The sequence below is a fragment of the Mesoplodon densirostris genome, chromosome 10 (genome assembly GCF_025265405.1).
Source record: "Mesoplodon densirostris isolate mMesDen1 chromosome 10, mMesDen1 primary haplotype, whole genome shotgun sequence".
Lineage (NCBI taxonomy): Eukaryota > Metazoa > Chordata > Mammalia > Artiodactyla > Ziphiidae > Mesoplodon > Mesoplodon densirostris.
Window position 1 is genome coordinate 97,999,992 of NC_082670.1, and position 13,255 is coordinate 98,013,246.

The 13,255-nt window shown below is 38.2% G+C and overlaps 1 long non-coding RNA gene across 1 annotated transcript in view; it reads right to left on the reverse strand.

Annotated features, from left to right (window-relative positions):
- The window catches only part of LOC132496678 (uncharacterized), a 397,701-nt gene that overhangs the window by 112,398 nt on the left and 272,048 nt on the right, over window positions 1-13,255 (reverse strand). The gene's annotated exons all lie outside the window — the stretch shown is intronic.

Consider the following 13,255-nt stretch of genomic DNA (forward strand, 5'->3'; position numbering starts at 1 on the left):
GACATATGGTCACCTTATCTTTGATAAAGGAGGCAGGAATGTACAGTGGAGAAAGGACAGTCTCTTCAATAAGTGGTGCTGGGAAAACTGGACAGGGACATGTAAAAGTATGAGATTAGATCACTCCCTAACACCATACACAAAAATTAGCTCAAAATGGATTAAAGACCTAAATGTAAGGCCAGACACTATCAAACTCCTAGAGGAAAACATAGGCAGAACACTCTATGACATAAATCACAGCAAGATCCTTTTTGACCCACCTCCTAGAGAAATGGAAATAAAGACAAAAATAAACACATGGGACCTAATGAAACTTAAAAGCTTTTGCACAGCAAAGGAAACCATAAACAAGACCAAAAGACAACCCTCAGAATGGGAGAAAATATTTGCAAATGAAGCAACTGACAAAGGATTAATCTCCAAAATTTATAAGCAGCTCATGCAGCTCAATAGCAAAAAAACAAACAACCCAATCCAAAAATGGGCAGAAGACCTAAATAGACATTTCTCCACAGAAGATATACAGACAGCCAACAAACACATGAAAGGATGCTCAACATCTTTACTCATTAGAGAAATGCAAATCAAAACTACAATGAGATATCATCTCACACCAGTCAGAATGGCCATCATCAAAAAATCTAGAAACAATAAATGCTGGAGAGGGTGTGGAAAAAAGGGAACACTCTTGCACTGCTGGTGGGAATGTGAATTGGTACAGCCACTATGGAGAACGGTATGGAGGTTCCTTAAAAAACTACAAATAGAACTACCATATGACCCAGCAATCCCACTACTGGGCATATACCCTGAGAAAACCATAATTCAAAAAGAGACATGTACCAAAATGTTCATAGCAGCCCTATTTACAATAGCCCGGAGATGGAAACAACCTAAGTGTCCATCATCGGATGAATGGGTAAAGAAGATGTGGCACATATACACAATGGAATATTACTCAGCCATAAAAAGAAATGAAATTGAGTTATTTGTAGTGAGGTGGATGGACCTAGAGTCTGTCATACAGAGTGAAGTAAGTCAGAAAGAGAAAGACAAATACTGTATGCTGACACATATATATGGAATTTAAGAAAAAAAATGTCATCAAGAACCTAGGAGTAAGACAGGAATAAAGACACAGACCTACTAGAGCATGGACTTGAGGATATGGGGAGGGGGAAGGGTAAGCTGTGACAAAGTGAAAGAGCGGCATGGACATATATACACTACCAAACGTAAGGTAGATAGCTAGTGGGAAGCAGCCGCATAGCACAGGGAGATCAGCTCGGTTCTTTGTGACTGCCTGGAGGGGTGGGATAGGGAGGGTGGGAGGGAGACGCAAAAGGGGAGGGGATATGGGAACATATGTATATGTATAACTGATTAAATTTGTAAAATAAAAAAAAAATGTACCATTTTCGTTTGTTTCATTCTAGTTTATTGGTGCCTTTACAGTACAGTTCATGCATCACATCCTCCTATAATGTGCCCATAAAAATCACTTTTCCTATTTTTATTAAAATATGCACTTGATTAATGAAAATAGTATCAGCATATTTTCTGTGAAGTGTATTCTTAATAGTATCAGTCATTACCAATATCAGAATCTTTTAAATAGTCCAATCATCCTTTAATGTAAATGGTGGCATGGACTAAGTATTTACCAAAAGCAGACATTTGGTAAAATTTCTGGTACTTATCACTGCGACATCATGAATTTTTATAGAGTCTGACTTTAAAATGATGAATACTGACATTTCTAAAGCTCTAGTATGTATGTGTGTTTCTGATACCAGTGACTTTGAAATCAGCAGCAATCCGAAGATTACAGGTTAAACTTTCATAGATTTATCATGGTCTTAGATTTCAAACCGAAGTTGATCCCAGGGAATTAAGGGCTTGTTTCTCCAAAATGCCTGGATACTTTGCACATCCATTTAATATGACTGTTTCTTTTCTTCTCTGTGACCACACTAGCGGCAGGGATTGTATCTTTGCATCTTTACAGTATAGTACAGTGGTTAAGAACATGCACTCTCAACTGAAAGCTGTCTTGGTTTGAATTTTAGTCTCCCTGCTTTCTACTTTATATAACTTGGACAAGTTACTTAAACTCTAAGCAGAGCTTCCTTATCTGATAAATGAGCATTAGGGTATCTACTTTACTCATAAAGCTGATGGGAAAAATAAAGGAGATATATTTAGAATGGGCTTGCACTTGGTTAATACTCACCAAACATTAGCTATAATTATTTGCATCCCTAGTACACACAACTCAGGTATGAGAATATAATAAGTACTTCATGTTTATTAAAAGAGTAAATAAATGAATTAGTAAGACAAGTACTAGTATTCTTGTTTATAGAAGAGTTAAACCTGCTTCAGCAAAGTAAAGAAACTTGCCCAATGTCAGTCAGCTAGTATGTGGCAGGACAGTTTTCAAACTTGGGTCCATCTGTGTCCAAGCTTCAGTAGAAGACTTGCTGTCTCTCAGAGAGGTCTCTGAGTTTTCTAGGGACTGAGACAACACCTAAGTTTCAAAAATGAACCCAGTGGATATTTTTAAAAGCATGATTAAAAATTATTGGGCAGAAATGTCATGAGCCTCTCTCCCAAATCACTGCCAATTTATCTGTGAAGGAGTAATAGCTATGAAATTGGGACTTTGTTCCAAAATACTCTCCCAAATTCAGAAAAATGGGAGACAGATGATATTCTGACAGCTAACTTTCCCACTTAAGTCTCTGCCATTCTTGATCTTTGTCAAAATGGGTTTCTCATAATTAAGAATCATGGTTCTCAGAGAAGACAAGTGGCAACTCAATAGCTCAGAATCTGCTGAAAAATTCCATTGCATATTGAAGTGCCCATACCCTTGAGCATTCATAGCCATCTCTCCAATCCAAAAGGCTTTGCTTAGTGAAGAGAGCAAGAAAATCATCTATACAAGAATACTTTAAGTAGGCATTCTCATTCTTCAGTGAAAATTACTTGAGCTACTACCTTATACCTTTGCTATGAAGAAAAGGATATTTTTATGAGAAGGAAATGAGTTCATTTCTTAACTCTAGGTAGATGAAATCCTTCATATGTGTTCATCTAGTAGAAGTTATTACTAAGATTGATATTCTTAATATATACATTATAAAGAAGATCCAGTTTTCACTGCAAAAGCCCTGCTGTTTACCACCCTAATAGATACGTAACTTTCCCTCAACTGTTCTCAGAAAAGAGGCTAAACTTATATATGAGTTTTTAATTGTACCTGATATATCTACATTTTAAAGAATTTCATTCTCAAAGCATATACCTATAAGATTTATCTTTTCCTTTCATACCTTGTATTCATTAAAGGGAACTGGGTTTCATTCTCCCAGAGCTAAAAGAGATGAACAAATTTAAAATATTAAAGAATTAGTCATTAAAAAGTTGCCTGCAAAATGTGATGGGTGGGGTTCATGCATGCACTCATTCAATAAGTATGTACTGAGCTGCTCTAACATGCAAGAGGCATGTCCTGGAGATAACAAGATCTTAGCTCTAACCTCCTCTATAATCCTAATTACTACAAGAATGTAGCAATGTCTCTAGACAATTGAAGATTAAAAAATAACTCTGGACCAAACTATTTGTTTTTGTTGAAGGCAACAAAGGAAGATTCCTAAACATTCAAGTTTTGCAAAATATACCTCCCATGTACCCTGATCTTAGAAATTACTGGAAAGTCAGAAGAGAAGCAAAATTTAGAAAGGAAGAAGTCTTATTATAAAAGACATGGCAAAACTACCAACCTTTTAATATCTATACTCTCTCTAAGCCTTTCCTCCTATTAATAAGATGCCCTTACTCCTAAAAATGCACCTATTTCCTCACATTCTCACAGGCTTTTTTTCTGTAATTAATGTGTCTATTTCTTGCATTATTTTTAACAGCATACAAACATGATTTATTTCACCCACCAAAAAATGTGTATGTTTAGGGGGTAGATTGCATTACTGCTCCCAACCAATCACTACGTCTTCCTTAGAGGACAAGTGCACATACCCTTCCATTACCATGAGAAATGCAGGAGGAGTATACATCTCTACCTCACTGACATTGAGCTTAGTCATGTAACTTGCTTTGGTCAATAGAATGTGAACAAACATAAATTATGACAAGTACAAGCTGAAGGCTTGAGGCATAGTACAGTTCTGTTTCTTGCTCCTTCCCTCTTCCATCAAAGGAGGATATCCTACGTTGGGAGAGCTCTGTTGGCTTCTGTCCAGAAATCAGAAGACCCATGGTGCAGGGCCATGGCTGACTCTAGCTACTGACAGGTAGCTGTCAGTATATATACAGTCAAGTTTTCTCATGATTTTAGCTGTTTTTTGTTACTGTAGTATAACCCCCCATTCATCTCTACCCATCCATATTTCTGTTCTACCTCCTAGCAAAATTCTTGAAAAAACTATCTAAATGAATATATTTCTGCTTCTTTGCTTTCTAGTCTCCTCTCAATCCTTTCCAATTAGGCTTATTCCCACACCTACCCTCACCCCAATTCCACTGAAACCACTTTTATCAAGGTGTTTTCCACATTTCTAACTCAAATGATTATTTCTGTATACTCATCTGGCCTGACCTTTCAGCAGCATGTGGGATGGCTGTTCACCTCTTTCTTCTTGAAATATTCCCATCTCCTGATTTCTCCCAATCTGCCTTCCACCTTACTGGCCATTCCTTCTCCATCACGTTTGCTAGTTCCCTCTCCTCTCTTCAATCACTCAAGTGTGAGTACACCAAACTTAACTTTCATCTTCTTTTCTCTCCAAATATTCTACCATATGACCTCATCTGAACTTTGGTTTTAAATACAGTCTCTATGAAATAATTCTCTAGCCCTGACCTCTAGATTTAGCTCAAAACTGATTTATCCAATTACCTATTTGACATCCACATCTGTGTGCCCTATAGGCATTTTAATCAGAACTCGGAAAACTAGGACTGTTGAGAGCAGACAGCAGAAGCAAGAAGAACTACAATTCTGCAGCCTGTGGAACAAAAACCACATTCACAGAAAGACAGACAAAATGAAAAGGCAGAGGACTATGTACCAGATGAAGGAACAAGATAAAAACCCAGAAAAACAACTAAATGAAGTGGAGATAGGCAACCTTCCAAAAAAAGAATTCAGAATAATGAGAGTGAAGATGATCCAGGACCTCGGAAAAAGAATGGAGGCAAAGATCGAGAAGATGGAAGAAACATTTAACAAAGACCTGCAAGAACTGAAGAACAAACACCTAGAAGAATTAAAGAACAAACAAAGAGAGATGGACAATACAATAACTGAAATGAAAAATACACTAGAAGGAATCAATAGCAGAATAACTGAGGCAGAAGAATGAATAAGTGACCTAAAAGACAGAACGGTGGATTTCACTGCCGCAGAACAGAATAAAGAAAAAAGAATGAAAAGAAATGAAGACAGCCTAAGCGACCGCTGAGACAATATTAAACGCAATAACATTCACATTATAGGGGTCCCAGAAAGAGGAGAGAGAGAGAAAGGACCTGAGAAAATATTTGAAGAGATTATAGTTGATAACTTCCTTAACATGGGACAGGAAATAGCCACCCAAGTCCAGAAAGCACAGAGAGTCCCAGGCAGTACAAACCCAAGAGGACACACGCCAAGACACATACTAATCAAACTGACAAAAATTAAAGACAAAGAAAAATTACTGAAAGCAACAAGGGAAGAACAACAAATAACATACAAGGGAACTGCCATAAAGTTAACAACTGATTTCGCAGCAGAAACTCTACAAGCCAGAAGGCAGTGGCACGATATATTTAAAGTGATGAAAGGGAAGAAGCTACAACCAAGATTACTCTACCCAGCAAGGATCTCATTCAGATTTGATGCGGAGAAATCAAAGGTTTACAGACAAGCAAAAGCTAAGAGAATTCAGCACCACCAAACCAGCTTTACAACAGATGCTAAAGGAACTTCTCTAACTGGGAAACACAAGAGAAGAAAAGGACCTACAAAAACAAACCCATAACAATCAAGAAAATGGTAATGGGAACATACATATCGATAATTACCTTAAACTGAATGGATTAAATGCTCCAACCAAAAGACACAGGCTCGCAGAATGGACACAAAAACAAGACCCATATATATGCTGTCTGCAAGAGACCCACTTCACACCTAGGAACACATACACACTGAAAGTGAGGGGATGGAAAACATATTCCATGCAAATACAAATCAAAAGAAAGCTGGAGTAGCAATACTCATATCAGATAAAATAGACTTTAAAATAAAGAATGTTACAAGAGACAGGGAAGGACACTACATAATGATCAAGGGATCAATCCATGAAGAAGACATAACAATTATAAATATATATGCATCCAACATAGGAGCACCTTAATACATAAGGCAACTGCTAACAGCTATAAAGGAGGAAATCGACAGTAACACAGTAATAGTGGAGGATTTTGACACCTCACTTACACCAATGGACGGATCATCCAAACAGAAAATTAATAAGGAAACACAAGCTTTAAATGACACAATAGACTAGACAGATTTAATTGATATTTATAGGACATTCCATCCAAAAACAGCAGGTTACACTTTCTTCTCAAGTGCACATGGAACATTCTCCAGGATAGATCACATCTTGGGTCACAAATTAAGCCTCAGTAAATTTAAGAATACTGAAATCACATCAAGCATCTTTTCTGATCACAACGCTATGAGATTAGAAATGAATTACAGGGAAAAAAACGTCACAAACACATGAAGGCTAAACAATACGTTACTAAATAAACAAGAGATCACTGAAGAAATCAAAGAGGAAATTAAAAAATACCTAGAGACAAATGACAGTGAAAACACGACGATCCAAAACCTATGGGATGCAGCAAAAGCAGTTCTAAGAGGGAAGTTTATAGCTATACAAGCCTACCTCAAGAAACAAGAAACACCTCAAGTAAACAATCTAACTTTACACCTAAAGGAACTAGAGAAAGAAGAACAAACAAAACCCAAAGTTAGCAGAAGGAAAGAAATCATAAAGATCAGAGCAGAAATAAATGAAATAGAAACAAAGAAAATAATAGCAAAGATCAATAAAAATAAAAGCTGATTCTTTGAGAAGATAAAATTGATAAACCTTTAGCCAGACTCATCAAGAAAAACAGGGAGAGGACTCAAATCAATAAAATTAGAAATGAAAAAGGAGAAGTTACAACAGACACCGCAGAAATACAAAGCATCCTAAGAGACTACTACAAGCAACTCTATGCCAATGAAATGGACAACCTGGAAGAAATGCATAAATTCTTAGAAAGGTATTACCTTCCAAGACTGAACCAGGAAGAAATAGAAAATATGAACAGACCAATCACAAGTAATGAAATTGCAACTGTGATTAAAAATCATCCCACACTGGGCCTCCCTGGTGGCGCAAGTGGTTGAGAGTCCGCCTGCCGATGCAGGGGATGCGGGTTCGTGCCCCGGTCTGGGAGGATCCCATGTGCCGCGGAGCGGCTGGGCCCGTGGGCCATGGCCGCTGAGCCTGCGCATCCGGAGCCTGCGCGTCCGGAGCCTGTGCTCCACAACGGGGGAGGCCACAACAGTGAGAGGCCCGCATACCGAAAAAAAAAAAAAAAAAAAATCATCCCACAAACAAAAGTCCAGGGCCAGATGGCTTCACAGGTGAATTCTATCAAACATTTAGAGAAGAGCTAACACCCATCCTTCTCAAACACTTCCAAAAAATTGCAGAGGAAGGAACACTCCCAAATTCATTCTATGAGGCCACCATCACCCTGATACCAAAACCAGACAAAAATACTACAAAAAAGAAAGATACTACAAAAAAGAAAGTTACAGACCAACATCACTGACGAACATAGATGCAAAAATCCTCAACAAAATACTAGCAAACGGAATCCAACAACACATTAAAAGTATCATACACCATGATCAAGTGGGATTCATCTCAGGGATGCAAGGATTCTTCAATATATGCAAATCAATCAATGTGATACACCATATTAACAAACTGAAGAATAAAAACCATATGATCATGTCTATAGATGCAGAAAAAGCTTTTGACAAAATTCAACACCCATTTATGATAAAAACCCTCCAGGAAGTGTGCATAGAGGGAAACTACCTCAACATAATAAGGGCCATATACGACAAACCCACAGCAAACATCATTCTCAATGGTGAAAGACTGAAACCATTCCCTCTAAGATCAGGAACAAGACAAGGATGTCCATGCTCGCCACTGTTATCCAACATAGTTTTAGAAGTCCTAGCCACAGCAACCAGAGAAGAAAAAGAAATAAAAGGAATCCAAATTGGAAAAGAAGAAGTAAAACTGTCACTGTTTGCAGATGACATGATACTATATGTAGAGAATCCTAAAGATGCCACCAGAAAACTACTAGCACTAATCAATGAAAATAGTAAAGTTGCAGGATACAAAATTAATGCCCAGAAATCTCTTGCAGCCTATTACACTAACAACAAAAGTTCAGAAAGAGAAATTAAGGAAACAATCCCATTCACCATTGCAACAAAAAGAATAAAATACCTAGGAATAAACCTACCTAAGGAGGTAAAAGACCTATACTCAGAAAACTATAAGACACTGATGAAAGAAACCAAATATGACACAAACAGACAGAGAGATATACCATGTCCTTGGATTGGAAGAATCAATATTGTGAAAATGACTATACTACCCAAAGCAATCTACAGATTCAACGCAATCCCTATCAAACTACCAATGGCATTTTTCACAGAACTAGAACAAAAAATTTTATAATTTGTATGGAGACACAAAAGACCCCGAATAGCCAAAGCAATCTCGAGAAAGAAAAACGGAGCTGGAGGAATCAGGCTCCCTGACTTCAGACTATACTACAAAGCTACAGTAATCAAGACAGTATGGTACTGGCACAAAAATAGAAATATACATCGATGGAACAGGATAGAAAGCCCAGAGATAAACCCACGTACATATGGTCACCTTAACTTTGATAAAGGAGGCAAGGATATACAATGGAGAAAAGACAGCCTCTTCAATAAGTCATGCTGGAAAAACTGGACAGCTACATGTAAAAGAATGAAATTAGAACACTCCCTAACACCATATACAAAAATAAACTCAAAATGGATTAAAGACCTAAATGTAAGGCCAGACACTATCAAACTCTAGGAGGAAAACACAGGCAGAACACTCTATGACATAAATCACAGCAAGATCCTTTCTGATCCACCTCCTACAGAAATGGAAATAACAAAAAAAAACAAATGCAATCTAATGATACTTAAAACCTTTTGCACAGTAAAGGAAACCATAAACAAGATGAAAAGACAGCCCTCAGAATGGAAGAAAATATTTGCAAACGAAGCAACTGACAAAGGATTAATCTCCAAAATATACAAGCAGCTCATGCAGCTCAATATCAAAGAAACAAACAACACAATCCAAAAATGGGTGGAAGACCTAAATAGACATTTCTCCAAAGAAGATATACAGATTGCCAAGAAATAAATGAAAGGATGCTCAACATCACTAATCATTAGAGAAATGCAAATCAAAACCACAATGAGGTATCACCTCACACTGGTCAGAATGGCCATCATCAAAAAATCTACAAACAATAAATGCTGGAGAAGGTGTGGAGAAAAGGGAACCCTCTTGCACTATTGGCTGTAAATTGATACAGCCACTATGGAGAACACAGTATGGAGGTTCCTTAAAAAATTAAAAATAGAACTACCATACGACCCAGCAATCCCACTACTGGGCATATACCCTGAGAAAATCATAATTCAAAAAGAGTCATGTGCCACAATGTTCACTGCAGCACTATTTACAATAGCCAGGACATGGAAGCAACCTACGTGTCCATCAACAGATGAATGGATAAAGAAGATGTAGCATATATATACAATGGAATATTACTCAGTCATAAAAAGAAACGAAATTGAATTATTTGTAGTGAGGTGGATGGACCTAGAGTGTGTCATAGAGAGTGAAGTAAGTCAGAAAGAGAAAAACGAATACCATATGCTAACATATATATATGGAATCTAAAAAAAAATGGTTCTGATGCACCTAGGGGCAGGACAGGAATAAAGACGCAGATGTAGAGAATGGACTTGAGGACATGGGGAGGGGGAAGTGTAAACTGGGACAAAGTGAGAGAGGAGCAATGACATATATACACTACCAAATGTAAAAGAGAAAGCTAGTGGGAAGCTGCTGCGTAGCACAGGGAGATCAGGTTGGTGCGTTGTGACCACCTAGAGGGTTGGGATAGTGAAGGTGGGTGGGAGGTGCAAGAGGGAGGGGATAGGGGGATATATGTATACATATAGCTGATTTACTTTTTTATACAGCAGAAACTAACACACCATTGTAAAGCAATTATACTCCAATAAAGATGTTAAAAAATAAAAATAATAAAATAAAATGGATATAACAGGAAGGAAATATTACTGGAAACTTGAATATTTTCCCACATTAACTTTTCATAGTAGGTTTAAGTAATCTGCATCTCAATCCCCTATTCTACAAGAATAAGCTGCAGGAAATCTGAATATTACTCCTACTGTGTAGAAATGAAAGGAGGAATAAATGTTATTGATTCTATAATAGCCATAGCTGAAAGGTTGCAGCATTTAAATTTAAGTGGTCTACATATTAGGTCCAAACTGCTCTAAATCCATCATCTTCAGAGTTAAGATGAATTTCCAGCTGCTCTTGGTTTGAGGGTGGTCACATATCACTAGAAAGATTGGGAGTCATTGGTCTAAAGAAGAATTAAAGAACCTTTTAATAAAATATCAGGGATTATAAAAGTTTTTATCATCAAATCATCTTCAAGATACAAAGAGCACATTGTGGAAAGATGAATTGCCAGAATCAACTAAAGATATGTTCTGAGATATTTTGCTCTTCTCTATGATTGAAGCTGTACACTTAAACCAATTAAAATATAAGAAACTAATAAGCTTTTCTGACAGCATCATGAACGTTAATACAAAGCAAGCATTTGAGTTTATACTATTCTCGTCAAAGAAATGGTTTTAATTATTTCAGACTCTTTTCTATGTAAACACAGCAGACATGTTACACAATAATCCATAACTGTGCTTTTGCTTTTCATGTGCCCAGATATGAGTCCATATACCAAGTGAAATTGATGAGATTTATGATGCATTGCCACTTTTGGAAAATGTTGCAAGCTCTAAAGACATCAACATTGGATCCCATCTTGGCAATGACACAGCATTGAGTAGTAATAATGTAAGTTAACTGTTGGTGTAATTACCAAAGCATTAGCATGCCTGATGACATCCTCCATCTTTCACATAAATACCTTGGAGATAGCAGAGCTCTACGACTTTCTTCTGTACCAGGGTGACACAATGTCATCCAGAGGACAAAGCTGGCTTATAAAACCTTGTAATCTTCCTCCCTACTGACCACTTCCGCCTGACCATCACTTCCCGGGATACCTGATACCCCACAATGGAGGTGGTATTATTCCCATTTTATAGGTGTAAAAACTGAGGCTCAGAGCTGTTAAGCAACTTCTTGTGACCACTGATAGATAAGGGTCAGACCAGGATTAGAACCTAGTTCAGTCTGTCTTTCAGTGAAAGCCATTAATTCTAGACTAGTCCAAGCCTCCTATGTATGTCTTGTCATTTTATGCAATGTTGCAGATGGGGTGGCCATAGGACGAGAGGTAAAAATTATAAAGCAGAATTTATCCTTTCTCTATCTATGGTCACTTTCAAATTCTCCAAGCCCTGATACTCACCCTCTCTCATTAAATCTACTCTAAGGAAAAAATATCTATCTGTTAGTTATATACTAGCATGAATTTCCATCAATAATCCAGATTCTGGAGCTGCAAAGAATGACAGAAATCATCCTTTATGAACACACTCATTTTAGAGATGTAGAGACCAAGCCATAGAAAGGTTAAGTGACCTATCAGAGCTCATAGAGCTAACTGTCTACAGAGAAGAGGTGAGCGTTCTGTATCTGACTCCCAACTTAGGACTCTATCCACTACATCTTCACAAAGGTGTTTTCCACTAGAGTTTTTCTTTACTTGGCAAAGGAAGGGCTCTGACCTCAAAGAAATTTCATGCGTCAAAGACCAAATGGACAAAGCATATTGAAAGACAGGAGCCTTTCATGAACCCCTTAAACAACATTTGTAGGAAACCCTCTTCTTGTGTAAGACCAGCCGCGCTGATGGAAGCCATTGGTGAGCACGGGGAAACCTGTCTCACCTGACAATAGTATGCAGGAATGTCCTCTGTGCCCTACCCTCCACATTACTGCTTCCTTTTAAAACAGCAAGTGTCTCTTCCCTTTCTTTTTTTCCCCAAGAGGAATCAACACAATCATTGTATTAAGGCCCCACTGGAAGCCACCACTGTGTAAAAACAACAACAATAAAGTTTCAAATTGATCATTTCAAGTTGCTGAATGAAGAAAATAAACTTTCCCTTCTTGATTAGGTTCATTATCATAGATTTCAATTTGTCTCAAATTACAAGAAAAAGTAGATTGAGGGCCTCCCTGGTGGCGCAGTGGTTGAGAGTCCGCCTGCCGATGCAGGGGATACGGGTTCGTGCCCCGGTCTGGGAGGATCCCATATGCCGCGGAGCGGCTGGGCCCGTGAGCCATGGCCGCTGGGCCTGCGCGTCCGGAGCCTGTGCTCCGCAACGGGAGAGGCCACAGCAGTGAGAGGCCCGCATACCGCAAAAAGAAAAAAAAAAAAAAAAAAAAAAAAAAGTAGATTGAAATCCATAGCTGGATCCCCAGCTGTAACATTTCATTTTTTAAAAATCAATATGAAATTGAAGCCCTTTTTTTTTTTTTTTTTTTTTTGCAGTATGCGGGCCTCTCACCGCTGTGGCCTCTCCCATTGTGGAGCACAGGCTCCGGACGCGCAGGCTCAGCGGCCATGGCTCATGGGCCCAGCTGCCCTGCGGCATGTGGGATCTTCCCAGACCGGGGCATGAACCCGTGTCCCCTGCATCGGCAGGCGGACTCTCAACCACTGCGCCACCAGGGAAGCCCAAAGCCATTTTTTGTTAAGTATCTTTGGCTCCAGCCCTAAAGTACTTAGGCTATTATGCTGCATTTAGTCATCCAGATAGTTGATCATATTCATCTTATAATACTTGCTTTTATGTTCAGAC